This window comes from Lissotriton helveticus, chromosome 3_2 (genome assembly GCF_964261635.1).
Source record: "Lissotriton helveticus chromosome 3_2, aLisHel1.1, whole genome shotgun sequence".
In the NCBI taxonomy this organism is placed as follows: Eukaryota; Metazoa; Chordata; class Amphibia; order Caudata; family Salamandridae; genus Lissotriton; species Lissotriton helveticus.
In genome coordinates this window covers 79,494,208-79,521,439 of record NC_136062.1, presented here as the reverse complement: position 1 = coordinate 79,521,439, position 27,232 = coordinate 79,494,208, and the positions used below count along the sequence as shown (strand labels likewise).

The 27,232-nt window shown below is 46.1% G+C and overlaps 1 protein-coding gene across 1 annotated transcript in view; it reads left to right on the top strand.

Annotated features, from left to right (window-relative positions):
- Positions 1–5,777: 5,777 nt before the first annotated feature.
- The window catches only part of LOC144826224 (tropomodulin-2-like), a 322,058-nt gene continuing 300,603 nt past the window's right edge, over positions 5,778–27,232 (top strand). Inside the window, exon 1 of the mRNA XM_078684601.1 lies at positions 5,778–5,859. The gene's annotated coding sequence lies outside the window, so the exon portion shown is untranslated. The remainder of the gene's footprint in view (positions 5,860–27,232) is intronic.

The following is a 27,232-nucleotide window of genomic DNA, read 5'->3' as shown; positions in this document are numbered from 1 at the left end:
CTCGGCATTGTGCTTGCTGCGGAATCTGGATTGCGAGGGGTCGTAGATGGAGAAGTCTCAGATTAATTTTTTTAGCTGGGTGTTGACGGTCCTCTCTGTGACTTTGGCCGCGAAGGGGAGGAGGGAGATGGGTTGGTAGTTCTTGAGGTCCAAAGGGTCTGCAGAGGGCTTCTTGAGAAGGGGTTTGACTTCTGCGCGTTTCCAGTTTTCGGGCAAAATGCCGCATTGGAAGGAGGTAATGAAGATGCGTTGTAGTTCTGGTGCGATTGCAGCGACTCTGTGGAAGATGTGCAGAGGGCAGAGGGCAGTGGGTGCTCCTGAGTGGATGCCTTCCATAGTGAATTAGGTGCCTTTGGCGGTGGCTGGGGTCCAGGCGGAGATGGTAGGTTGGCTGGCGTTGCTGGAGGAGTGAGTGGTTTTGCTATCCGATGTCAGTTTGTTGAAGTTGTCGTTGATTTTCAGGTGGAAGTAGGTGCTGAGCTTGTTGCAGAGGTCCTGGGATTGGGTGATGTCTGTGGCTTAACTGGGCGGTGTAGTGTATTCTTGAATGATGTTGAAGAGCGCCTTCGAGTTGCTGGAGTTGGTGGTGAACCTATTCAGGATGAAGGTCTTTTTGGTTGATCTAATGAGATGGTGGTGTCCTGTCATGGCGTTCTTGTATGTGGTGCCGTCTTCTGAAGTTTTGCTGTTTCGCCACTTTTTCTTGAGACGTCTGCAGGTGTGTCTGGATTCTTGGAGGTCGGTTGTGTACCAGGTGGTCATTCTGGGGCGCTGTCTGTCGGGGTTGTGGAGGGGTGCAAGTTCATCTGCACAGTTGGTGATCCAACTGTGTAGTTCTTTGGCAGCGAGGTTGGCCTCAGTCGAGGTGGAGGGGGCATCGCGGTTGAGGGTGGAGTTGAGGTGCTCCTCGGTGACCTTGCTCCAGTTCCTTCGGGGTGGGAAGGGCGTAGGTTTGGGGGCGGTGGGTTTGTCGACGTGGAAGTAAAGGCAGTGGTGGTCTGTCCAGAGGGGTTCCGTGGTGTGGCTGAAGTGGATGTTGTTCCCTCCTGTGAAAATCGGGTAGATGGAGTGGCCTGCCTTGTGGGTGGGGATGGTGACGAGCTGTTACAGTTCAAGGTTGGTGAAGTTTTCCAGGAGGGTGGAGGAGTTGGGGTCGTTGAGGTTGTCGAGGTGGAAGTTGAGGTTTCCAAAGAGTATGTAGTCCATGGAGGTGATGGCGTGGGGTTCAATGAGGTCAACAATGGTAGTGGTGAACGCTGTTTGAGGTCCAGAAGGCCTGTAGGTGAGGGTGCCACGTAGGGTGGTTCTGGGGCTGGTCTGGATCTGAAAGTGAAGGTGTTCGGTGGTGGTGGAGTCGCTCGTAGTGGAGCAGGAGAATCGGAAGGAGCTCTTGTGTGTAAAGGCGAGTACTCCCCCTGGGTGGTTGGGGCGGTTCTTCCTCTGGATCTTGTAGCCGTCTGGAATGGCGGTGGTATTGTTGGACTTACTCAGAGTCAAAGAATACAATGATGAGTACTTTGCCAGGGCTGTTGCATGACTTCCATGCTTAATCAATACTATTCAAATTTCCTCCTATATAGGTATTATTTTGGGAGTTATTTATAAGGTGAGGGAACTAAAGGAAGTTATATCCATCAGAGTAAATATATTTAGTGGACATATAATCAGATTCCTCATTACCTTTCCTAGGGAGCACCTAGGGAGCACTTGCCCTGCGGGGTCCCTCAGGGCTCCTCCTTATCCCCTCTTCTCTTCAACCTCTATCTTCGACCCCTCCTTTTTTCTCTGAGGCAGTGGGACATCACCGTTTTTAACTACACGGACGACCTGCAACTCATCTTTCCTCTCGATTCCCCCTCTGCTATTCCTAACTTCCAGGCAGCTATGTCCCACATCCTACAGTGGATGTGTCAAAACCAGCTCAAATTGAATCCCGGAAAGACGGAGCTCCTTCTTCCTGGCAGGAGCTCTACCCACTGGGGTCCGTACTTTTGGCCGGCAGAACTTGGCCCCCCCCCCACCCCTGTGGCCTCGGTAAAAAGTCTCGGGGTCACTATTGACTCCGGCCTCTCCCTCGGGCCCCAAGTGGGGACGGTAGTCTCCTCCTGCATGTTCCAGCTGCGCAGGATCAGGAAGGTGGCCTATCTCCTCACTCCTGAAGCTCTTCTGCAAGTAATTATGGCCCTTGTCCTCTCCCGCTTAGATTTTTCGAACTCTATTTACCACGGTCTGCCTAAAACATCTCTCTCCAGACTACAATCTGTTCAAAATCAAGCGGCGAGACTGGCCCTTGGGATTCCGAAATGGCAATCCGCCAAACCCCTTCTTTCTAAACTGCACTGGCTCCCTGTCATCTCGAGGGCAGCCTTTAAGATCGGCTGCCTCACCTTTAAATCTTTATCTGGCTCCTGTCCCGTCTTTCTGAAATCCCTTATCAGGCCCTATTGTCCTTCACGGAACCTGAGATCTTCCCACCTTCACTTCCTACTCATCCCCCCCATCAAACTTTGCAGATCTGGAGGCCGGAGATTCGCATTCCTGGCCCCTAAACTTTGGAACTCCTTTCCCTTCTCTCTCAAAACCTCTAACTCTCTCATTCTTTTCCGTAAATCCCTAAAAACATGGCTCTTCCCTCAATCCGGCTAAATCCCTCTGGTCCTTCAGCATTCAACCAGCGCCAGGAAACCCACGGTGTCAGTGCGCTTTACAAGCTCCCCTTACAATACAATACCTTTCCACCACCTGATTAGTTCCTGCCATGCCTAAAAAGTTATGCAAACATGTTATGTGCTGTATTTGTTTCTGTCCGCAATGCTATCTTGGCTGCTTTCTGCATGACTCGATGGGGGAAGAAAAATCACATGGATCTGACGTTAGCACATAATATATTCGTATGTCATCACATCCAGCTGGCTTAGGTACGGTCAAAGATGCAAGGCTTTACCTACTGACACTGGAGCATTGTAGAGCTGTTGCTGGAGAAAAGTTTCTCGACCAGTCTGACGCAATAACCAGTGGTTAGACAAATTGCAAGCATTCCCCCATCACCTTTTGTGTGTTTCACGTACAGCCCTGGGGCATACGTATGCCCAGACGTGGGTCCTATGCTCACCGCACTCCGCACCGCTTCGCTAGACGCTGCACAGTTGTCACCGATCTGTCACTGCTCGCCTCACGCATCAACCGGCTCCGTCGCCACATTGTGACCAGCCAGCAGCACATTGAGCACCACATTGTGCAGCTGCACCCGGCTGATGAGTCCATAACTAGGATGAAACCAGGCCTGGGTTGCATGTGTTTTGGTTCAGGGAGCACCTGGCTTGGCAGTTCAGGCACAACTGCTCCCACAACGAGCACGGTCAAGACTGATTTGCATACGGCTAGGTCTAAACGTAGGTGTCATGTTGAAAAAAGAATGATGGAATGGGATGCTACCCCGAGCAATTGCCAGTGGTCAGACAAATTGCAATCATTTCTCCTATCACCTTTTGCGTGTTGCCGGTCAGGATATTCATAAAGTGAGGAATCTGCAGGAGAAATATCATTATTGATGGTAAGGCAATTTTTTATTGGGAATAACATTGAGGCCATGGGGTCGTATTCACCACTGACCTGATTTTTGTGTTTTATGTACTGTGCCCTTGTAGAATCTGGCATCTAGAATGGATAGTATGAGTACTGTACATAGCCGAATACTGTAGATACCGTATACTAGTAGGAAATACTGAGATATGTGGAAGCTGTCCTGAGTATAGAACCATAGATATTGGGGATTTGTGGATACTGCCTGATTTTGTTCCTTTACATGATGAGGCACTGTCACTCCCAGCTCTTGAATAGTGTGTGTGAGACATTGTAGATGCTGGTCTGGTCATGGTGATTTACCTACTGGGACATTTTAGATACTTCACCAGTATGAAGCTTTACATAGTAGAATATTGTAGTTTCTGGCCTAGAAGGGCAAAGGGGATACCAGCCTAGGGAAGATGCTTTAAGAACTATACATTCATACCTGATAACCCGCCCAACACCCTCATGGAAAAGGTGACTTTGCTAAGTGCAATTTAGTGAGTGGTATTAAATAATTTTGGAGGCCTATATTGCGTCCACTGTCAACTCCTCTTCCATGCCCCTCTTCACTGGCTCTCAGTATGATTTGTCAAGGAAAATACATTCGGTCAAGTAGAGAAGTGGGGATTTAGAATGTAGGTTGCTTGTTTTCACGGCAGAAACTTCTGTTGTTGCACCCCATGGTGGGGGGGGAGGAGGGGAGAAGGGAGAGAGAGAGAGAGAGAGAGAGAGAGAGAGAGAGTTTGTACGGCTGCTGCTTATGTGGTACATTATTTGGATGGAAGTGGAGCTTGAAAAAACGTTTCACTATGCAAAATTAAACTATTGACTTTATTAATTATTGCGTGCTTCTTAATTATTGTGTGGTTTTTAAAATGTGTTGCACAATAAGCTGTAAAACCATTTAAACTAAACATGGTGTTAGACGTGCACGTTAAAAAACAAAGAGCAAATAAAGGATATTAACATGAGTTGTCGTTGAAAAGACACACGGGGGGGGGGGATATGAAACATTGTTTATTCCAGAATATTACTCAACAAGTATATTGCTTTAAAGCAAGTTAATTAGTGAGTGCAGGGCCGGACAGCCCATTTTCCCGGTGGGCTGCAGACTCTGGGGGCGGTTTTGAAAGTCCAGCGAAATCCCAGGCCCGGGGATTCTTAGAGAGAGAAGGAAAAAGAGGGGGGCAGTGGTAAATAGTGAGAAAGCGGTCAGAGGTGGAGCTAGAGAGATAGAATGGATGGATGGAAATAGAGAGAGCTCACACTGAGGAGATGAAGAGCGTGGGTCTGGTTTGACCATTTTTGTCAGGGCAGCTTTGGGGTCAGTCGTCCGGCACTGTTTATCGATTATAGAGTGTCCCCTGTTCTTTCTCTGCCCATCTATAGATTATAGGGTGCCCCCTGTACTGTCTCTGCCTGTCTATAGATTATAGGGTGTCTCCTGTGCTGTCTCTGCCTGTCTAGAGATTATAGAGTGTCCCCTGTTCTTTCTCTGCCCATCTATAGATTATAGGGTGCCCCTGTGCTGCTTCTGCCTGTCTATAGATTATAGGGTGTCTCCTGTGCTGTCTCTGCCCATCTATAGATTATAGACTATCCCCTGTTATTTCTCTGCCTATCTATAGATTATAGGGTGCCCCCTGTGCTGTCACTGACTGTCTATAGATTATAGGGTGTCTCCTGTGCTGTCTCTGCCTGTCTAGAGATTATAGAGTGCCCCCTGTTCTTTCTCTGTCCATCTATAGAGTATAGGGTGCCCCTGTGCTGCTTCTGCCTGTCTGTAGATTATAGGGTGTCTCCTGTGCGGTCTCTGCCTGTCTAGAGATTATAGAGTGTCCCCTGTTCTTTCTCTGCCCATCTATAGATTATAGGGTGCCCCCTGTGCTGCGTCTGCCTGTCTATAGATTATAGGGTGTCTCCTGTGCTGTCTCTGTCTGTCTATAGACTATAGGGTGTCCCCTATTCTTTATCTGCCTATCTATAGATTATAGGGTGCCCCTGTGCTGTCTCTGCCTGTCTAGAGATCATAGGATGTCCCCAGTGCTGGCTTTGCCTGTCTGGAGATTATAGGCTCGCCGTGCCCACTCGCGCCCCCCTCCTGCCCACCCTCCCGCCGGAGAGGCTTGTATGTATGTCACTAGAGCATGCCGGGAGGAGTCGTAGCCAGCTGGGGCAGAGGGAGGGGCTCCGCAGGCAGTCGAACGGAGGGACAGCGCGAGATTATGGGGATGCTGGATGTTGCCCAGCACCTGGCGCGGACAGCAGGAGCACAGACCGCTCTGGAGGGTAAGGTCGAGGTCCCTTGGCTCGCGCACGCAGACGCATGCAGGGGCTCAGATGAGAGGGGTAGGGGGGGCTCTGCTGCCGCCCCCCCCCTCTGCAGGCACCTGTCAGCTGCATCTGGTCCATGCTCGCGCTTGTTAGGGATGAGGATGAACGCTCGGGCTTCCTGGCAGAAAAGCTGCAGGATTCTTCATAGACTAACAATGCAGCCACCGCCTCGCGGGGGTAGTCTGTGGGGAGCGACGCACCCTCTCCCGGCTGCGGGAGGTTCTTAGGCGCTGCGCCGGCTCCATGGAAGCGGCGCTGCACTGGCTCCTTGGGAGGAGACTGCACGAGCTCCCCAGGCTGGAGACATCCCCTCGCCCTCCCAAGGAGTGCTGCCGAGGTCCATCTGGGAAGGGAGGACTTCAAGGATTTCAGGAAAGAGAGGTGAAGGGGCAGGCTGTAGAAGACAGAAAGAAACACGCCAAGGCTGCGGGAAGGGTGATGCATGGCCCGTGGGAGGGAGCTGCCCCCAGTCCTTGGGGGGTGAACCCTGGTCCCCCTCAACATCCCGCCGGGAGAACTGATGCGCGGTCCTACTCCAAGGGGAGCTGCAGGGCTCCTGGGGCGGAGAGGTACACGCCCTGCTCAAAGAAGAGATGATGAGAGGATGCACAGGCTCAGGCTTCTGTGCTCCTTTCAGCCTCCTGGGTGGGGGTAGCGCAGTGTCGTGAGGTGTTCCTCCTGGGTGGGGGTAGCGCAGTGTCGTGAGGTGTTCCTCCTGGGTGGGGGTAACGCAGTGTAGTGAGGTGTTCCTCCTGGGTGGGGTAGACCACTGTTGTGAGGTGTTCTCCGCGCAGGGTCCCCACAATCGTGTCACTCCTACGGGAAGCAAGGCTCGCACGTGCCAAGGGCTTCGTCGACATTGTGCTGTGCTGTGCAAGGCGTGGCGCGCGCTGGATGCTGAGAGGCAGCACTGCAGGGGTGCGCGGACCCAGCCCGCTTTGCCGCATGTCGCCTGTCTCAGTGTCTCGTGCCGCTCCCAGTGAAGCTTGACCTCAGCACAGAGCAAGAGACGCGGAGTATGCTTTTTTTGTAAGAAAGGTTCTTTATGCTATAAACGTCGTCGCTCTCATACAGCATTGCTAAGAAACATTCATTTTGAAAGCGTCTAATTATTTATATATGTATGCAAAACACGTATTAGAACTGGAGGATTCCACACGTATACTCATTAGTTATTTTTGTCATATGAGAGTAAATGGTGCAATTAGTAAAACAATTGTCAGAACTCCTGACATCCGTAGCGACTGTTGAGAAAGTGTGTGATCGTGTAGTGGTTAGCTGAATTTGTCTTAAATAAGGAGATTCTTCTCCTAGTCTTCTCAACCCACACTCTTTCCGGGATGAGGGAATAGTGGTCACCATCTTATTGGTTAATTTTGGTGTGAACTGTCGGTAGTCACCCCATGAGGGATTGGGTTGGAGACTGGTGTACAGGAATTTCGAAAAAAAAATATTAACATAGTCCCAAAAACTCATCTATTTCAGGATGCTCTCATATGCAACAATGAAGAAAAGGGGGCATGGTGAAATAAAACATTTGCCTAGGATCACACAATCTGGGCGGAGAAGCCTGCATTTATCCCAGGTTTTCAAGGTTCTCATTGTGCAAATCAGTCACTAAGTGGGTATATCTTTCTCGATCCTGTTTTACATTAAAGGCGAATGCTTGGTCTTACATTCTTGGTTCATGAGGTTCGGCCGTGGTTGGATGTCAGAAGCAATTCTGATGCTCAGCTCGTTTTGAGCTGGAGTGTCACAGAGGACCTCAAGCTGATCCCGAGACAGGCATGCAGCTCGAGCCTGGCTTGAGCCTTCAGTGCCTCGCCCACTGTTAATAGTCCATAAGATACTTTTTAGCTGGTGATTCTGATTATGTAATATATGCCATACATGGCCTATATGGCATGTACTACATGAGGCCACTCAAACTGCGATTGAAATGAACACCAATCCACTGTAATAACTAATTTCTTAACCTCTTCAGCCACAAAGCACGTCACTTTACACAAAAGCTGGTTGCCACAAATGCAAGTCTTTAATATAGACCATGTACCAAGGGTCAAGAAGAGGAGACAGGCAGAAATATTGTTTGCAACAAAAAAAAACGGTGGATAAATCAACTGTAATCTGTCTCACCCAAGGAAATGAACAAAAAGATACACCTTGTTATCTATGAATAGAGAAAGGTAAATGTAGTGAGGGTTAATAAATCTTGTAGACAGTCCGAATGGTAGATAATAAGGTTTATTCCAGGTAAGTACATCAATGCATGAACCCCACCAGGAGCAGGTTCCTACCCGCTCAGCCTCAGGTCTTCAACTGACTTCAGGGAGTCAAGGAACATTCTAATGCAGCACAACATGTGAGCATTCTACAGGGACAAGTCAGAGGCTGAGAAGGATGCAGGGAAGACAAGACACTGCAGTAATATTAATTGAATGGTCTTATAATAAGTAGGGAACAGTACAATGCTATGAAAATGCTGATTGGTTTATAGAATCTAGTTTCAGCGGAACCAAATCTAATAAACATAGTCATGGGATTGATTGCACATGAATGTCATTATTGACAAGGGACATAACGAACAAGTCAATGAAGCTGTTACCTTCCCAAATATAAGAAATAAAGAAAAATAGTCGGACATGAAACTAATTGTTCAAACAGTCACGTTAATTAGTGTCCCTAAATTAAAGCAAATCAGCCATTTAGTCTAATATAATATGTCAAGCTGGAAGCTAACCAGAATTCATTGTCATGTAATAAATCACTGTGGATGTCATTTTTGTTCTCATAACAGTAAAAAAGACAATCAGAAAACATCAAGAAAGTAGAAGCAAACAGACGCCCAAATTGCTATAAATATTTGAAATAATTGTCGATATAGTAATGTGAAGAAATACTGCAATCGCTTTAAGTGTCCAGTTGAAATAGAGTGACAGCCGCAAACAAAATAGACAGCTATCGGTGAGTTAACCTTTTAAAAATAGTTTAAGATAGCTCTTAGTCTGGCTATAACATAGATGTGAAGGTGGAGCTCCTAACCTTCACCATGAAAAGAACGCAAGACTATGGGATGCTGAAGTAGTTTTAGAACTTACAAGGCAACATAAATGCACTGACCGTCAAATGGACAACCAGATTTACTTTACTTTGAAGGACCTCTTCAAACCTCAAGTAAGGCTGTGATCTGAAACGTTGAATATTTCAGAATTCAAGAACCGTGAATGCAATCAATCATTGTTCATGGGATATAAATAATTAGATTAGGAAAACCACAGATGTGACCACCAATATTTTTTTTTAGGAACATGAGGATGCTTGGCCTGTTGACGCTTGTCTGTTAGGTATTGGGTTACCATGTTCGAAATCAAGTTATTGAATAGAGTACAGATGTATACAATTTGATGAGTTAAAGGGCACATGTGTAATGTGTTTGCCTGAAAGATGAACGAAAAAAACATTGCAAGGTTTTCCATGATGAAGAGATGATGATAATGTCGAAATTCAATAGAAATATAACAAATACATTGTAATCCGAGTAGACTCTTAAATAAAGAGAAATGAAGTTCCCTACAAGTTTGTTGTTACTTGATAATGAAAGGGCATCTGGAGAATTGAGCCTCTTTGGGAGCTCACCTCCTGGTTCCCCAGATAATATCCAGGACTAAGACTAAGACCACAGTTCACTGAAATCAGTCTAATCTCCTGTACTCTATCTAATTCGTTTCCAAACATGATAGTGCTTTTAGATAATGGTAACCTTGAACCACTCTGCTAAGCTTTACAATTACCCTCAGTTTAATCTGCATCCTCTTCTTGAAATGTAAACAAGACCTGAACTTTAAAGTGAAATCATAACCCACTGTTAGTCATCCTTGCAGGCGCCAGTTTCTGAATCTCTGACATCTACAAAATGTGTTTTTTAACAAAGCAAAAACGTATTTTAAATGACAATACCTTTTTTATTTTATATTTAAATACGTTTCTATTTCTTCCCCTACAGACGACTAAACAATGTAGCATAGCTTTTCACAGTGTTTTCAATACACATTTCCAAGTTTGAAAAAAAGCACCTGTTTCATGCGAACTGCACCAAAATAAACAAGCAAAACAAACATAAGTATTAACATCTATAAAAAGATCCCATACTGCCATCTCTTAGTTCTGTTCTCCTGATACTTAGAAACCACCCCACCGTCCGCCTCTTTTTGATGTTACCTGAATTTTCTTACCAATATCGGACTCATACGTATATGCATGCACATTGAAGAAAAAAAAACTACAGTCAAACCCTGAGTTATGCTTGTGGCTCAAATATGCAAACATGTAAAAATGCCAGTTATGATTATCAATACACAAACAAAACCCACCATGACACCCGCTGCCCACCATGTTATTCTCCTGATAACTGTTTTTGGCAAATTGGTATTTGAGCATGGTGGATGGCACAAGTAATGGCGTGTTTTATGTATCCGTTGATAAAAGTAGCAGGTCAATTTGAGTGGTTTTTACTTGTTTGAACCAGAAAATAAATCATTTTTTAGCTGTATTTTGTTTGTGAATTTCAGAGTTTTTTCAATGATGTGCGTAATTTACAACCATAGCTGTGTGAAGCCTTTAGACGGGTTGTGAGGGATGAGAGGGGGAAGAAGCAGATTCTGGGCTATGGCCTTGCACTGCGCCTAACCTGCTATGGACGCCCAACCCCCGCGCTGTATGGCCTTTGGCTATGCACAGAGATGATTGGGCACAGGGACTAGCCTGTGACCAGTCTCTGCGTCCAACCCACCATGGGCGTTAACCCCCACTGTGCACAACTTTGACCGTGCACCGTGAAGGTTGGGCCTTGGTCCTGACCTGAAGCCAGGCTATGTGCCCAACCTGCCACAGTCATCTCTGGGGAGGCTGCAGGGAAGGCCTGTTGCCAGTGCCCTGGGGTTGGCCCATAGTTATTGGCCTTAGGCAAGGCCTTTCTTTAAAAAAAAGATTTACTGAGCCTACATAGGGTTTGTAAGTCTGATTTAAGCTTCAAACCATGAATCTTGCATCAGGATTGTGTGTCGAATTTCTGACCTGCGAATTTTGACATCTAAAATGGCGACAAGAACATGGTACCAAGTCTTTTTAGATGTTGAGTGTTCATGAGCCAGGATTCTGACTTCAAATCCCGTAACTTTTTAATTTTTTTATTTTTTATTTTGTCTATGTGAGTCACGCCTTTGAGGGTTCCCACACTGTGGCCTGCAGGACATGGTTTGTTTACCTTGCCCCTTATAAGGCATTTTTCTGTAAACTAGAGGACACAGGTACAGTGCTCTGAGCCCTATATTGGCTTCAGCATGAGAAATGCTTCTCTTGCAGCGCCGATTGAGTGATCTGCTTGTAATTTTCCTTAAATTTGCCTCGCTGCGCTCCACTCCTTCCCTGAAATTTACGGGGGGATTCGTCAAGCAGGGGCCGAGAAAAAACGGGGGTCCCAAAACGTGTTTTCCCCATGTTAATTTCCATAGGGACATTCTGACAAGGCTACAGCTCGAATGGCTGAACGGAATTATACCAGATTTGGCAAAATGGTAGGGACTGGTATGCAGCAGTGCCTTTTGTATGTTTGGTGTAAATCCCTCCAGTAGTTCTTGAGAAAATTGAATTTGAAATTTTTCAAATGGCATTTTCTATGGGACCTGTAGACACGGCTACAGCCCGAATGGCTGAATGGAATTACACCAAACTTGGCGAAATGGTAGGGACAGGTATGCAGTAGTGCATTTTCTATATTTGGTGAAAATCCTTCCAGTAGTTGTTGAGAAAATGAATTTGAGCAAATTATATATCTATATGCGCTCAACATTCTATTGGGAATAACTTTGGCGCCGATTGAGGAATCTGTGTGTAATTTTCCAGAATTTTGGCCAGCTCCGCTCCGCTCCTTCCCTGAAAGTTTCGGGGGGATTCGTCAAGCGGGGGCCGAAAGGGGGGTCCCAAAACGTGTTTTCCACATGTTAATTTCCATAGGGACCTTTAGACACGGCCACAGCCCGAACGGCTGAATGGAATTACACCAAACTTGGCAAAAAGGTAGGGCCTAGTATGCAATGGTTTCAAGAATGGTAGTCTGTATTTAACACTGGGTGTATCAAAGGTTATATTAGAGTGTGAGGAGGTGCATCGTATTATCACATGAATGATATCATCAGTGATGTGATCAGTGATGTCAAATGAGATGTCATCAGTGATGTCAAATGAGATGTCATTTGCGATGTCATCAGTGATGTCACTGACCATGTCATGAATGATGTAATATGTGACATCATCAGCAGTGGATTGCGGGTGCGCGAAATATAGTTAGTACAACTAACTATATAGGAGCAAATACAATGGTTATTTAAATGCTAATTCCTAACTATATAAGGCCTGAAACCTATGTTTTTTTAAGTGAATATATATATATATATATATATATATATATATATATATATATATATATATATATATATATATATATATATATATATATATATATATATATATATATATATATATATATATTAACATCTCAGGCGGCAGAGATCTCCAAAAGTCAATCAGCAGAGATATACAAAAATGTTAACCCTTTAAAATCCAGTAGCAACTTTCTAAAACACAGCTTTCTCAAAATCTACTGAATGAATTTACATCAAGCAAAAGAAAGTATGCTTTCTGAGTAAAGTTCTACTTTCATGCCAAGTTTGGAGTAAATCCGTTCAACAGTTCGGACTGTTGACATGAGCAAAATTTCCTGTGGGAGCTAAAATAGGAAAACACTTCTTCCCCTGACTTTAACTTTTTGTCCCATAGACTGATGTTTGTGAAACTTGGCACGCTAAATCTTAGCTGACTAGACTACAAAATTGCCAAACGTCATGTAAATCCGTCCTCCGGGTTATTAGATATAGGCAAATCAAAGAATGTTTCAGAGGAAAGTATGTTGAATCATAACTACACATATGTATAAGAAAGACATTTTTCTAACAGAAGGGCTCGTGTATATTTTAAATGCACACATACACACACATATGCACTCACACGCACACTAAAATAGTTAGGTCAGAGTGTACATTGAATAGCCATTTTTTTAGAACCTAGGCACTGTTTGACGAATCAACATGAAACTTAAAACAAATGAAAAATACATCATCCCATTTGGGCTCAGCAAGTTTCATGCAGTTCCATCAATTGTTGGTGGGTACGTTTCAAGGGGGAGTGAATGCAGGAGGTGGGGCAGTTTCTTTTACCGTTTTAATTTCTATGGCAGTATTTGCTCTCTGACACTGAAATAACACTGAAGTGAAGCATGAAAGAAGAACTTTTTTTAAATCAAGGTTGTGCCCTTAATTATTTTGGTGGGAATCCTTTGAGTACATTCGAGAAATAAGCATTTAACAATATTTTTTAAAGTGTTATAATGTTAATTATCTGGATTCATAGTTTGTGGAGGTCCACATACCTGGATTTGCTGACCTTCTGTTGACCCAAATTTAAAAAAGAAATATGATTGGTGAGAGAGCTTTTCCTCTTGTCCATTTCAGGCCCACAAATCCAAACCTGGGCCCACAGATCTGTAACCCTGAGGCTGACTGGTGGCAACTTTGAGAACAATTGTGCAACTGCATTATTGGTCCCAGGCACACCACCAGGGAGTCCTTCGAAATAAAACTGAAGGAGTCATAAGGGGACATTAGTCAGCTCCACTGAATCACTGTGTCAGGTGGGAAGGAGGGAGAGGCTCAGAGGGAAGCCTGTTTAACTGAAAATGGAGTATAACCTGTTATATACCACCATTGTGGAGGAAGGTAGAGGCATAATGATCCATTCGAACCTTCGCCACTCGTGAGTCATGGCCCCTTCCCACATTCACAGTAGTAATACATCTGCCCATATACTACATTTTACACAATCCGCCATAGTGAATGTTATTTGATTTCTTGATATGTATGGCCACATTTGATGAATCTGCACTAAACAGTCTACAAACATATTTCAGCTACCTCAATTCAGTCCTGGAAGGCATACAGACCCATCAAGGAAGATCAAAGTAATGGGAGAGCAGAGTGGAGAGAGAGAGACTTAGTGTAACTTCTTTTAGTATTTATTGAGAAATTCATGAACAACTAGACAAAAGTACTTTTTGCTCCCGGAGCATGGACTATTACATAGTCACAAGCAAAGAATCAGATTAACAGCGAAACAAGGATGGGGTGGATGGGATGTCTGATCGACACCAGCACCAGGGCTGCTGTCAGCTGCCAAGGTTTTTGGTACAACAAAATTATGCAGGCCAGAGTGGACCAGGGCAGCTCAGAACTTCTCTTGTGCACTGTTCCCATTTGCAGACAGGGTCCGTGGCAGATGTTTGTAGAATGTTGATAAACCCTGCTAAAGTGTTTTTTGCTTCCCTTGTCATCATTTTTTAATAGGATAGATAGCTGATGTCAGTTACAGATGCAGGAGTGGGCCAGCTGCTGGGGCCCTCTTTCACCATGATTCTTTAGCAGTAGCGGCTCCTTCATGGGGGCGGAGGATGATTGCCCCACTTCTTTCTCGCGGTGCGAGAAGCAGAAACATAAAATGGTATTATAAATACCATTTTATGTTTCTGCTTCTCGTACTGCAAGAAAGCAGAAGGGTTTGGTTTTGGGCAGGTGGGTGGGTGGGTCTGCTCTAGGGCAGGGGAGGAGTGGCTTGCCCACTGCTGAGGGCGCTGACTATGCGCACTCTGCCTTTTATTCATGTAGGCTGCATGCAGCTTACATTGAGAAACTGGCCTCCCCATAGATGCCTGGCTGGTCGGCGTCCCGACCAATCACAACATTGCAGCATTGTGATTGGCTTAGGGGAGTGGAGGGAGGCTGCCGGCTTCCTGTTCAGGAGAGGAGCAGAGAAGGAGAGACGACACGGGACAGGGCCGGCAAAGGAAAGTTAACTTGAAAAAAAAAAGAAAATTGAAACCTCCCCTCTCCCCCGCGTGATCTCCCCTGTGTGACCCCCACTCCCCCACCTGCGAGTCATGCCGGCTGCAACTGTTCTTTAGGGGGCTGAAGGTGGGTTGGGACAGATGACAGCTGTTCCACTGCCATGTGTGCAAATGTATGTACACAGCACTAAAGGCGATGTTGCATGCCCTAGTGCCTGCAGGATGAATGAATGTGTGCAAGGGCATGGCAGGCAAGGGGACAGAAGTGCCCCATCCATGGCTGACTTTAGCGCTGCTGGTTCCCTCTGGAAGAATATTTTTTGGCGCCCCCAATGATCTCCTTCTCTTTGTATTCCCTCTCTATCACCCTCCAACAGTGCCTTTCATCTCTCCATAACCCCTCTTTCACATACATTTAATTTGTTTCATAGCGCTATACATACCAGTTTAGGGAGGTGAAGCAATTTTCATCACACACACATTATATGTGTCTACGCCGAACACCACCCATGGCCAGATCTCCTACAGACAGTGCAGACAATCTTTCATAACCCTCCGCCACCTACGGCTGCCGCACCCACGCCGGATGCCACACCCACGCCGGGCACCAACACCCCAAAGCCCTGAGGTGCATCCTCCTCAACATGCGCTCCCTGCACAGACATGCTTTAGAGATCTGGGACCTCCTCGACACCCTCTTGCCAGACGTCGCCTTCTTCACAGAAACCTGGACCAACACCTCCTCCGCCCCCGACATCGCGACCGCCATCCCGGACGGATATAAGATACAGAAGAAGGACCGCCTCAACTGCCAAAGAGGAGCACTCTCAATAGCACACAAGAGCTCCCTCCAACTGTCCACCTCCAGCACGAGCGACACCCCTTCCACCACCAAACACCTCCGTTTCCCCATCCAGACCAGCCCCAGAACGACCCTACGTGGCACCTTCGCCTACAAACACCCCGTACCTCGAACTTCGTTCACCACTACCATCGCCGACCTCATCACACCCCACGCCATCGCCTCCATGGACTACATACTCATCAGAGATCTCAACTTCCACCCTGACAACCTCAGCGACCCCAACTTCCCAACCCTCCTGGACAACCTCGCAAACCGCGGACTGAAACAGCTCGTCACCACCCACACCCACAAGGCAGGACACACCCTCGACCCCATTGTCGCAGGAGAAAACAACATCCACTTCAGCCACGCCACCCAACCCCACTGGACGGACCACCACTGCGTACACTTCTCCTTCAACAACACCACCTCCCACAAACCCACACCACGCCCACCGCAAAGGAACTGGAGCAAGTTCACAGAGGAGCACCTCAACTCAACTCTCAACCACGATCCCCAGTCAGCCTCGTCTGACGCCAACTATGCAGCCAAAGAACTACACTAAAGGATCACCAACTGCGCAGACAAGGATGGCTCCCTCCGCCACCCAGACAGCGCCCCATGAAGGCCACCTGGTTAACTACCAACCTCCAAAAAACCGGACACACCTGCAGACGTCTCGAGAAGTAGTGGAGGAACAGCAAAACCCCTGAAGACCAAACCACCTACAAGAACGCCATGACTGAATACCGCCAACTCATTATATCCACCAAAAGGACCTTCATCCGGAACAATATCCTCGCCAACTTCAGCAACTCAAAAGAACTCTTCAGCATCATCCAGGAATTCACCAAATTCACAGCGAAGCCACAGATGTCACACCCTCCCAGGACCTCTGCAACAAGCTCAGATCCTACTTCCATCTGAAAATCAAGGCCCTCTATGACAACTTCAGCGAACAGACTCCAGAAAAGCACCCCTTCCCCCACCAACGACAGCCAGCCTACCAATGCCGCCTGGACCCCGGTCACCACCGAAGATACTGCCACGACCATGAAGCGCACTCACTCAGGAGCCCCCATGGACATCGCACAACTTCCACAGAGCCGCCACCTCCATAGCGCCTGCGCTACGGCACACCATCAACACCACCTTTGAATCAGGCACATTCCCTGATGACTGGAAACACGCAGAAAACAAGCCCCTACTCAAGAAACCCTCTGCAGACCCAACGGGCCTGAAAACCTACAGACCCATCTCTCTCCTTCCCTTCGCGACCAAAGTCACAGAGAAGATCATCAACACCCAGCTGACCAACTTCCTTGAGGAGAACGCCATCCTCGACCCTGCCGAATCGGGATTCCGCAGCAACCACAGCACCGAGACCTGCCTCCTCGCCGCCACAGATGACATCTGCACGCTCCATGACCAAGGCCACACCACTGCCCTCATCTTACGAGACCTCTCTGCAGCCTTCGACACCGTCTCCCACCGCACTCTCACAGCCAGACTTCACTACCCTGGGACACAAGGAACCACCCTCGACTGGCTCCACTCCTTCCTCACTGGCAGAACCCAAAGGATCAGACTCCCACCCTTCCTCTCCGAACCAACAGAGATCAACTGCGGAGTACATCAAGGATCGTCACTCAGTCTCACGCTCTTCAACATCTACATGGCCCGCTTCGCTGTCATCGTCAGACAGCATGGACTCAGCATAGTATCCTACGGCAGCGACATTCGGAGCATCCTCTCCCTCACGAAGGAACCTGACGCCACCAGACTCAGCTTCCAGGAAGTAATGAAAGACGTTGCGTCCTGGATGAGCAGCAGCTGTCGGAAGCTCAATTCGGAGAAGACAGAAGTCTTCATCCTTGGACTCACCCCCTGAGCTTGGGACAACAACTGGTGGCCCACCCCCCTCGGCAACACACCCACGGACCACGCCCAGAACCTCAGCATCATACTCAACTCCTCCCTCACCATGACACGCCAAATCAACGCTGTCACCATAACAAGCAGACTGGACTACGGGAATGCCCTCTATGCTGGAATCAACAAATCCCTGCTACGCAAACTCCAGATCATCCAGAACACTGCGGTCAGACTCGTCCAAGGCATCCCATGACACAAACACATCACCAAACACCTTCGAGACCTCTACTGGCTCCTTGTCCAGAAGCAAGTAACTTTCAAGCTACTCACCCACGCCTACAAATCCCTCCACAACACCGGACCCAAATACCTCCACGAAAGAGTCTCTTCCATGTACCCAGGAGAAACCTCCGCCTAGCCGACCTCACCCTCACAGAAACCCCGTGCTTCCACAGAACTAGAGAGGGTGGAAGGGCCTTCTCCTACATCGTGGCAAAGGCCTGGACCGAGCTCCAGAACAACATCAGACTCTCCCCCACTCTGCACACCTTCAGGAAGGGCCTCAAGACCTGGCTCTTCTGCTGAACCGGAGCTGCACCCCCCCCCCCCCAGCTCCTTGAGACCCTCACGGGTGAGTATCGCACTTCACAATTCCTTGATTGATATGGAGACAAAGAGTTATATCTGTGCAAATCAGTTTATCGAAAATGTTACATAAGACAAGGTGTAGGAATCACATGTCATTTCTACTAGTAGGACATATTTTATAAGAGTGTTTGGTATGGAAAGCACAAACACAGGATTCAAAACGTACCACTGATCGCTTTTGGCCGGATGTAATTGAGGGATTCAGTCGGGATCCGGAAGTGGGGGGAAGAGGGGAAGGTGGTAGGGGGAGTGAGTGAGTGAGTTCTAAATTCTCGGGGCGATAGATAAATATATATGCATACGGTATGCGGACTTCAGGCTGCGTTCTTTCTGCTGTCGAACATTTATCCACCTGCATTACAGGGCATAATTAAATAGCTCTGCAGTTGTAGGTTGCGAAATGCCTGTCAACAGGTTGGGAAGGAGAGCGGGAATGTGGAGGTGGGCACCCCCATTAAAGAAGTACAAGAAAGCGGCAATCACCGCGAGGCAAACACTGGCGTCAAGAAAGAGTCTGTGTTTGCAATGTGGTGGAATATCTGCAGATCTATACATAGGAGGTTGGTTCCGTGAAACACACATCAGAGGACTTTTGGGCATTCTTCAGGATAGTTTGAGAAAGTCTCCATGTAACACTAAAATGTAAGTTACCCCATGGGCTTTCTCAACAAAGGCTTCTATCACCGTTATCTTTACAAATCTGTGCTCTTCAGCCTCTGCTCCTTTTCGTGCTCCTAACTCTTCAGTCACCAACTCCTGCACATTCTCTTCACCTTTGCACTAACACTCTCTTAATGTCACGGGAGAGGCAGCATTGGCTGATTTTAGAATGTGATACACAACAACCTTCACACAGACAGTTGTCGTGCCATCAAATAAAGAACCTGAGGCATGCATCTCAGGCCCTGCTGGTGACAAGTGGAAGGAGAGACGTGCAGGTAATTTTCTAGTATTGGCTACTCTGAAACCGTTCTGACCAGCGTTTAGCCTGGCCCACAGTTCTCACACCAGCAGAGTTGGTGGCAGTGTTTCCACAGGGAGACTCACCACCCGCTGCACTCTGAACGAGGCACAGTATTGTAAGAGGTGGACAGAAAGAACTGCCATTTTTTGTGACCTGTAATCGTTTAACTATAAATGAGTCTCCTTATTCCTCATAATAACTGGTGCCTAGAGTCTCTAGTGTAATGATAAGACGTTTCTTAGGGACGTAGCTTGGTCAATTCGGGGTGTGTATCGTAAATTTCCCACCCAAAAAACAGTATGCCAAAGGTTGAAGGGATGAGATGACCAAGTCTTGGGATCCACTATTTCTATGAGGAATAGGTATAAAACTTATTTGTACTAGGTGAACTCTGTCTAAGGCCCTGATAAAAAAGAACAAGTTAAAACCTTTTAGTCAAATAAGGACAAAGAAAAAAACCAACAAAGGCATAGATGAATGATGAATGATAAATGATTACGTATTTGTATCGCGCATGGCTACCCGAAGGCATCCCAGCGCTTTAGACCAACGGTCATTCACCAAGGCTAAACAAACAGGAGGGTTTTTAGCATTTTTCTGAAACTAAGATGGTTACTTTCCGTTCTGATGGAGAGTGGAAGATTGTTCCAGAGTTTTGAGGCCTGTAGGGAGAAGCGTCGACCACCCATACGCACTCTCCTTGTTTTAGGGACTGTCAATAGATTTTTGTTATGGGATCTTAATTCCCGACCAGGGGAATACGGGCAGAATAATGATTGCATCACGAGACTCAGGACCCCAAACCCAACTCTCAGGCCAAGAATGCATTTATTTGGAGGGGAAGGGGGTTGGCGTCACACCCCAAACACCCCTCCTGAAGATACACCCCTGTTCTTACTGGGAATCATGATCATTTCCTTCCCTTTTGTTATATATTTCTAATTCCCAAAAATGTAGTGGAATTCTGTCAGTAATTTATAGTTTAATTATGGACATTTTTGTCCTGTCCTTAAAGTGTTTCATGTTATTTGTAATCATCCTTGGTTACATTTTTATTTCCTGATTTATGCAGAGCAAAATAAAATTCCCCTTGTGATATAATTTGGTGTTTTGTCTCGGATAGATTACTAGCATTTTGTATGTTTATGTTTTAATACTTTTATTGTGTCCCACTTTATCTTTCGGTCTAAATAAAAACCTTTCTTATCTCACATGTTGTTTGCAGCATTGGTACGTAGTGGCTGTCAACTTGTTTTAATAATTAAAATAAAAATATGGGTGACTTGCTTATGGCTTTATGGTCAATTCAGTTGAAGACATCTTTATTCGGCCTGTCCGGTCATAAAAGACAGATAAAACCGTGCATGACATGAGCTTTAAAATCCAGATTCGGAACACCGACAGAGATAGAAATCATAGAAAAGCGCAGATGTATGGCTGCTTTAACTCTGTGTGAGTAATTTAGCTCGCGGCTGACGGAGGAAGATGTCGAAACTTCAGACAAATGCGTTTTTCCTCGGAATAGCAAAGGGAAGCGTTTTGGTTACCCCAAATCCCCCCAGAGAGACATTGAGCATTATATACTTTCGACGCAGGCCAGATCCTACCTTTGGGTGTGGGACTGGATACATTAAAAACAGTTCCCGCCACTCTGCTAAGCTTCAGGCGACTAGAGGCTTTCTAGTCTCTTTCAGGCAGCTACCTTTAACCAGGAAGTGATATACATTCACGCAGCAGAACCTTTGGACAGCAGTGCTCCCCCTTCTTGAGCTTCAGTTACAGGTAGAAGGAAGATGGCCGCTATGTTGACACGCAGCAGAGCTCCTATGACTACTCTAGTGATGTTAGAAAGAAAATAAAGAGCAGTAAAGTTGCAGGGATGTTACACAGCTACATGTGTTATATATCAATAAATACATACTGGTCATAAACTCTAATGTACCATTATTGCAATGAAGACACAAATCAATAATTGCTGAGTACCATAAAGTGTAGGATGAGAACAGTTATGTATTGCAGGTAGCAGCAGACAGCTGAAATGTATTCATCTCTCTGCTAAGTAGTCTATGCACACATAGTGCCACGCAAAAGCACATTTAACATGCACATCAGCCCTACCTGGCTTCAGATACATGAACTAAGCGGTTTTAACGTGGTCATATTCAATGGAAATGCTTTTTGCTCCTGGTGAACAATGCATGAGCTTTGAGATAATTGATGTGGGTCTCACTGGCTGTCTCTTTCTGTTTTGTTTCCTCCCATGGGTGCTTTTCAAGGTAGAATTGCAAGGTCAGATCTATCTGAGGTCATTGAACTAAGTAGCTAATGATTTGCTTGCAACATTCTGTCCATCAATTGTTTTTTTTCCATTTGTCACTCCGAGTGGGACGGGTATGCTCAGACGTGAGTCCCGTGCTCTCCACACCACTGGAGTCAAGCTATCCTGGCTGATGACGGCTGATAGCCAGAAACCGGTCCTAGGATGCTTTATTCCGGTCCAGGGAAGACATGGCTTGGCAGTTCGGACTGGACTGTTCCCATGTGGCACAGGGTCAAGACTGATTTGCATATGGCCATGTCTGAACTGGGGTGGTGGGGTGAGCAAAATAACGATGGATTAAACCCAGATCTGTGACTGGGGGTGAATGTTTTGCCATTGTGCAACATTCCGTCCATCAATTGTAGTTTTTGCATTTGTCACCCCGAGTGGGGCGGGTATGCTCAGACATGAGTCCCGTACTCTCCACACCACTGGAGTCAAGCTATCCTGGCTGATGACGGCTGATAGCCAGAAACCGGTCCTAGGATGCTTGATTCCGGTCCAGGGAAGACATGGCTTGGCAGTTCGGGCTGGGCTGTTCCCATGTGGCACAGGGTCAAGAGTGATTTGCATATGGCCATGTCTGAATTGGGGTGGTGTGGTGAGCAAAATAACGATGGATTAATCCCAGATCTGTGACTGGTGGTGAATGTTTTGCCATTGTGCAACAATCCGTCCATCATGTTTTTGCTTCTGTTTTTTAGACATCCCTCGCTCACACAGTATTCTGCCTCCTCTGAAGGGAGTGGATGACAAGGGTTTGTCATACTAACGGACAATGAGGGTAGCAATTCTACCCATTTCAAAGCTGCAGACCTAGACATTAAGTTAAGTGGCTTTAATATAACTTAACTTGAAGTGCCATTACTCTAAACTCTATAACTCTCACCATGGGTAAATTAATCAACCAGATTAAAAGTCTACTAGACAAAGCTCTCCCTCCATCGGGAATGATCATTATCCTTGTCAAGCGTTTCAAACAATCTCTTGGCTTTCTTGATTTGCACAAAGACAACGTTTTTCCTTATAGGTAACATGTGTAAGTAACGATGATAGTTGATAGACCAATGCCCTTTTTTTATTGGTTGCAGGACATGAAAAAATTGCATTTTGTTCTCCTTCTTCCTTTCCTTCAGCCCCAAAAGGGTAGTTGTGAACCATTTTTAACGTGTTAATTCACCTGCCCAGCGTCCTCTTCTTCTTTATTGAGGTTGATGTGCCTTTGCTCCTCTCCCTGGGCTTCTCTTCCACCCCCCCTCCCCCACTACGCGCTATTGGAGTGTGCTGCTTGGATCGTTGTTCCCTCCATTCATGGATGGGAGTATTATAGGTTAAAAGTTGTCATTTGTTACCGTAAACAGGCATGATTAATGCAGTACAAAAATAGCTTTTCTTTATTAGGTTGTGTTTATTATGTACTTCCGGAAATGGAGCGCCCTGGTAAGCTAACCTGTCACAGACCTTCCTGCCAGTTTCACCTCATAGTGACCATGGACGTCATTAATTGTCTACTTACTGTCGCCTGCGGGGAACGTAACTGTGTAAAGCTCATTCAGTAACAAACATGCTACCATATTTAACCATTTGTAACCTGGTGACTCCGTTGTGAGGTGCCCCAAAGTTTATTCGCAACATGTGCATGAAGGCATGACTATAAAAACTATTAAAAAAAAGTAACAAATTTGGAATAAGGTATCTATTTCTCTGGCTGACCCCGGAGGGAAAGGGAAATATTGTACGCCTGGGCGGAGTTCACATTTCTCAAGCGGCTGAGCGCGTTAGGTCCTGCAGTTCATGCTGATTTTTACCACCGGGTGTTTGTCTGGTGCTGGAAAAGCAGCGCGAACTGCACTATGAGCAGCGCAAGAGAGCGCTGCTTCTTTCTGCTGCTCGAGTAAATGTGCTACTCGAGCGGCAGCTTCCTTTATGTGAACGAAAGGTTTTTCAACGTGAGCAGTAGTGGCAATCCGAGACCCCCGGCGGTGAGAAATCTCGCCGGGAGGTGGTCTGGAGTGGGCTTTTTCTTGCGTAGGCTCGCCAACTTAACATTGGCGAGCGTGAGAAATGAAATAACTCTGATCCGGAATGTGGAGTTTTTTTGGAACTCTGTGTGCTGAGTGAAGTAGGAAAAACTCTGCAAACTCCGCGAGCAGAGCAGAATATCTTGCCCAGGCCTAAAATATAGTAGAAGCTAAAAAGAGAGTGCCCGGGAAAGCTGAAAGAATGAAAGAGCGAACGAGGACACTACAAAGAAATGTAATAGGTGAGAAGGTGTATGTGCATGTGAATAAGAGAGTAAAGGCTAGATGTACGACCGTTTTTGCATGCGCAAACAGGTTTGGGACCACTGCCTGCCCTTAAAAAATGAAACAAAAACGTTTGATTTCTTTCTTTTTTTTTAAATCCATCCCATTTTCCTTTAAGGAAAAAGTGCTGCATTATTACAGTAAAAACTGCTTTATTTAAAAGCAGTCCCAGACATGGTGTTCTGCTCAGCCCAGTAGGCCACCATACCTGGGAGGGCCTGCCATTCCCAATGGGGTCTCAAATTACGAGAGGCTCATTTAATATACATGAGCCTCTCAATTTGCGACTCCATTGGGAATCGCTAACAGTGTGTTACACACTGTTGTACATCCAAAATAGCACCTCGCAAATTGCGAGTCGCAAAAGACACGCAACTTGCAAGGCTCTATTTTGGGCGTCGTACATCTGACCCTAGGAGAATCCAGAGCTGGAAGAGATAGAAAACAGGTGTCAGAGAGCTATGCATTACAGAGGTGAGAGGGGTAGTGAAACAGAGACATGGAGGAAAGAGACAGGAAAATGAAAGGGGGAAACAATTGAGAAGGTAATACAGGTAAGAGTTGAAAGAAGCCAGTGACAGATATGTGATAAAAAAGCAGACTTGTGCAAAACAGTTGACAGTGAGTGAGGGCGACAGAGGAGAGAAAGAGACCAATGATAAAGAGACAGACTCAGTAGAGACAACTGAGAGAGTTCAAGAGGATTGAAAGGTGAAGAAATAGATCATAGACTAATGAAAGAGAGGGGGAGACATTTTAGAGAGATGCAATAAAGAGGCAGATAGGTAAGAGACAGCTGAAAGAGAGACAAAGATGGATAGACTGGTGAGAGACATTGGGTAGAAAGAGAAACAGACAGGGTACAAACAGACACCTGAGAAAGTGAAGTGGGAAGGAAGGACAGATGAAAGATAAAGAGCAGATATAGAAAAAGGTGAGAGTGAAATGAAAGAGATGAGTGAAACATTTAGCTGAGAGAGCAGAGAAGACATGTCAAAGATGATAAATAGACCAAGAGGTGGAAAAAAGATGGCTAATGTAGGCGACAGGTAAAAACAAATGATAGATGCAAGAGGGTCTAATGATTATTGGTGCGTTAGCCTGGGTGCTAAAACATCTACTATTCTTTAACATGGAGGGAAAGTAAGCACCAAACTGTGTGACACGCCAGGTATGGGAACACATGGAGAGAAATATTGTCTTTCAGCGGGAAATGATATAGTCCAAAGCTCTATTTTTAATATAAAATCAAGACCTTCGGTGATCATATCACTGAAAATACAAGATTTGAAAAAAAATATTATTGTCTACGGGTGCTCGTAGACGACAATTTCTATGGACTGGAATCTAGAGAATGCTAAAGTGATTCTGGTATCCTACTGACCTGAGCAGAAAGCAATTCTGGTATTTTACTGACCTCTACTGGTCATGTTCTATAAAGACAGTCAAATAGAGGCAGGTGAACAGAAAAAAGTCCCTAAGCGGAAGCAGACAAGTCCTAGGCCTGATCTCCAGAACCCACAAAGTACATACACATATAAGTATATAAAAAAGTATATACAAGACGTCTCCAATGCTCGACCTAAAAAGGGTATGCCCAGAATGGGCCCTGTGCTCGCTATGACAATAGATAAATACATATAAGGTCCCAAAGGCGAGACCAATTGCATTGCAAATGTTTGTTACTTAGGGCGACAAATGCAAAGAAAACAGATGATGGACGGAATGCTGAACAAATCAAACATTCACGCCCAGTTACAAATCTGGGTTAAATTCATCGCTTTTTTGCATGCCACGTCATTCCAGTTTGTACCCAGCCATATGTAAATCAGTCTTAACCCTGCTCCCCATGGCAACAGTCTAACCCGAACTGCCAGCCCAGGTCCTCCCTGGACTGAAAAACAGACACTCTGGGACCGCTTTTGTGGTATCACCTCTCATCAACCAGGTTAGCTTGAATCCAGTGGCAGAGTGAGCATGGGACCCACATCTGGGCATACACTTTCTACTTAGGAAACAACTGCACAAAAAGAACAGATGTTGGATGGGTTGGACTGATCCCATGAGGAGCAGGATCAAGCCTGATTTGCATATGGCTGTGTCCTAACTGGAGTGGCATGGTGAGAATAAAAAACAATGAATTTAACCCAAATCTGTGACAGGGGGTGAATGTATGATTTGTTCAGCTTTCTGTCTATCATTTGTTCTTTTTTTCTTCATCTACCCATGGCATTTTGGTGAATTGACATCCATGGTAGTGATTCACACAACATTCCACATGCAGGTCTGGGTTTTCTCTGGAATTCCCTATCTGCCTTATTAAATGTGGAGGGTATCATTCACACCATTCTTAACAGCCCAGGAAACCATACTATTTTCATTCATACTCTTGCAACCAGTGTTCCCTCGAAGGCACACGCCTGCGCGCCCGCGCACCTCCGTGCCGCTGAGCGCGCACTGCTGTGTGTGTGGCGTGCACACATCCTTGAGAGCATTTGCGCCGCCGCGCAAAAAAAAGGCATTCCGAACTTGCATTTAGCAAGTGCTCCCTCTTGCTAAATTTCTTTTGTTTTCTAGAGTGCAGCTGTGGGGCTCAGTGTGTGCTTTTGTCTAAATATTTGTATTAATAGCAGAGCCCGTCACGAGCTGCGATTAACATTAATGCTTTAAACAGAAGCACACAATCTGCCCGCAGCCGCACTCTAGAAAACAAAAGAAATGCAGCACCAAACACAGCGTGTGCTTTTAGAATCACTTAGAAGCACATGCTGTGTTTGTAGCCGTACTGCATTTCTTCTCTTAATAGAGCTGGGCTGCGGGATGATAGTGTGCCTTTTTTAAGGTTTTCATGTTAATTGCAACCCATGAAGGGCACTGCCATTAACATGAAAATGTTAACAAAGGCACACTATCACCCCGCAGCCCAGCTCTAATAAGAGTAGAAATGCAGAAAGCCTACAAACGCAGCATTCGATTCCAGGTCACAAGCTACTGCAGTCACAAGGAGGAGTGGTGAATTCCAATGCCATGGACGAGGTTGCTTTTGGGGCGCACGCCAGTGGCCCTAAGATAAGTTAACAAAACTCTATTCATTTAAAGGTGGGGGAGCACAGGCCGAAGGGCACAATAGGTTAGAGGGTGGCAACAAATTGTTGCGCATCAGGAGAGGAGGCGGCTGAAGGAGGGATGCCTCGCTTCTGATAAATTTGCAGTACACGTACGTGTTTAGTGGGCCATGGTTTCACTCTGAAAGTGTTATGAAGCAGATGAGTTGTCGATTCAGAGGATGTCTCATCTCGTTTCTTTCAGCGGGGACTCAAGAGAAGGAAGGAACTAGCTGCAGACAATAATAAATGTTGGCATTCACTGATCATCTGGAGGCCCTGTGACAAGTTTAATCTACCTTTAATCACACCAGGTC